Source organism: Pteropus vampyrus, unplaced genomic scaffold (genome assembly GCF_000151845.1).
Source record: "Pteropus vampyrus isolate Shadow unplaced genomic scaffold, Pvam_2.0 Scaffold19, whole genome shotgun sequence".
NCBI lineage: Eukaryota > Metazoa > Chordata > Mammalia > Chiroptera > Pteropodidae > Pteropus > Pteropus vampyrus.
In genome coordinates this window covers 14,346,985-14,349,800 of record NW_011888800.1, presented here as the reverse complement: position 1 = coordinate 14,349,800, position 2,816 = coordinate 14,346,985, and positions in this window count along the sequence as shown.

Below are 2,816 nucleotides of genomic sequence, written 5' to 3'. Positions count from 1 at the left end.
CCAGGCCATAATGAGCTTTGTGTTCCCAGTCCTTGGTACCCAGAAGGCATTTAGCGAAAGTTTGATATAAAAAGCCAGGCATTAAGGCCAGGAAAAAGAACATTTATATGAGGGGAAACACTGCAAATGCAGGCTTTTTTCTCTTTGCGATCAGGGAGCCCCATTGGAGCAGCATTGTTTTGGGTGCTGGCATAGCAGAGCCAGCTCTGGTGAGGGATGGCATCAGAGTTCCCAGGATCTCCATTCCCGGTGGGCAAACAATGTGGGCAGGATGTGCAGATCAGCTTATCCATACCTGAAGCTGCAGAGCTGCCCCTTTACGGTTCTCATTTTTGAACCTCTTTCTGAATACATTCCACTGCTACCTCTTTCCTGGGAGGGGCTCTAAGGGCAGATTTGGGTTTCGACCAGAACTTTACCACTTGCCAGCCATGTGCCCTTGGGCAAATGACTTAGCCTTTCTGAGCCTCCATTGCCTCATCTATAAAATAGGGATAAAATTTAGAAATACCTATTTCACCGGGAAATCTTGACACGTGCAAAGCACAGTGCTTAGCATACACCAAGCACTCAATGACTCTCCCAAGGCAGGAGAGGCTTATCGGGGTGAGCCCTGGCCAAAATTTTGAGGTGGAAAGTGTTGTCCACAAGCCTCCTTTCCTTTGCACTGATTCTATGCCAATAGGCCCAACCTTAGGAATAGGGTATAAGGACTGACTGGGGGCATAGGGGGTGGCATAGAAGCTGGGATAGGGCAGGGCTGGGGCTGAGGGAACCAACCTGAAAGGTGCCTTGCTTTCTCCTGGCTTCGGGGGTAGGGAATGGGAGGTGGCCAATCGAAGGCTATAGGGGACCTCCCAGGAAAGGTCCCTGGACAGGAGCCTATAGAGGGATGGTACTTGCTGATGCAGATGGGAAGGATGGGGTTACAGCCCCAGGAGGATTGGCAAGGAGTTCCCAGGGCTTCGTTCAGGTAAGCTGGGGCTCTGGATGGAGCTCCCTCTGGGAGCTCCCTCTGACCCCTCTGGGAGAAAGGCTGCATCATGCTGAGTGCTCATCTACCAGAGTGTAAGCCAGGCCTTCCAGGCACTAAGGCTGGAAATCAGTAGTAACTACTCCTGCCCAACCACTCCCTCTCTGTCCTCCTCACTGACCACCCTCCCCAGGCCTCTCCCCAGCTCCCACGCCCTTTGCTGGTCCTCCAGCACACCACACGTGCTCCCCACTCAGGCCCTTTGCCCCAGCTGCCCGCTCTGCCTGGGATCAGTGAATCACTGATAGTGAAACTTCAGGCACTATTGCCAACAGGGGAGAAGGTGTCAAGCTGTTTGGCTCACCCAAATCATACCCCTTGAGTCACTTCATGCCTACTTATTAGACTAATTCCAATAGCAACCAAAAGGTCATTTATGCAGACAAGTCATTAGAGAAATTTGAGAATTTAAGTCATCATTTCGGTGGCATTACACAGATAAATGACAGCTTATGGCTAGAGCTTGGATGAAGTTCTTGCCCACAGATCAGGGTTTCTTCTTCCTGGTACTTAAAATCACTGCCTGGTAAAGGACAGAGCAAGCAGGGTATCATTACCTTGAACAATTCATGACACGAAATGCAAGAATGTCCAAGCCCCACCCAGAAGCCCATGGTCACGATGCTTGCCCCATCTGCTCATGGCTAAACCCACTGAGAGGAATTACTTCAGCAGCAAGAACACATGTCTCCAGTTCCCATCCATATGTGAGGAGAAATGGCAAACGCCTCTCATGTGACAGTGTCCAGAAACAAGCAGGCTCTCACACTGGTGAGTGTGACAGAAACCTCACCCATATTCATTGCTGACATCTGAGAGGGTTTCCAGAGAGCTTCCTTGAAGAAGGAGGAGGGTGGGGCCCAGTGGTGCTAACATGGAAGGGGAAAAGAAAAACCAAACACCCCATTCTGAAAGTGTGAGCTCAGCAAGTGGTGGTTGTGTAAGAGGCTGTCCCTTGTGGACGTGTCACTGCTACCTCTCCTGCAGCTCAGCCTTCCCTGCCTGCTGCACCCCAGGGCACAGAATTTCTCCTCGGCCATGACTAGTTATAACAAAACCCCATTCCCACAAAAGAGATGCATCTGCACAGGGCTCACTTGAGCAGGATTTGATCTATGCCTGGGGAAGTATTCTAACTTATGTGGGCCTCAAAGGTGTCATCAACACCCACCTTAACTGGAAAGGGAATGGGGTTTGAATCTCAGCTCTCTCGCTTAGCTGTGTGGCCCTGGACATGCTTATTAACCTCTCTGAGCCTCGGTTTCTTCATTTGCGAAATAAAATAACCTTAAGCTCGTCAGGTTGTTTTATCGGAATAAATACGATTAAACAAAACTGTGCATATAAAGGATCTAGAAAATGCCTAGGAGTGCTCTATAAATATTACTTTCTTGTCTACGTACCTCATTGTGTTGCCTACTAAATGATATTATATTATTTTATAGTGGATTATTATTTCTTTTAACTTCTGGCTTAGACTGTCCCTTTTAGCTTCTTCTATTTTCATTTTAGAGAGTGTAGAATATGTTCGGTGTTAAATTATTGTAGAGTTACATGTTGCAGCTAGTTCAGTCTAATAATACTCTTAAATACTAGAGTGATTGAAGGGACATTCATTCTCCCATTAATTCATTTATACCCCCACCTTATTCCTAAAGTGTTTTGAGGAATTTACAAAAATAAATACAACAGGATACAAAGAGATAATATTAGTTATTACAAGTTGGTCACATTGTTGGTCCTGAGCTTCCCAGAAGCCAAAGCAAAGATGGAAAGCTGAGCA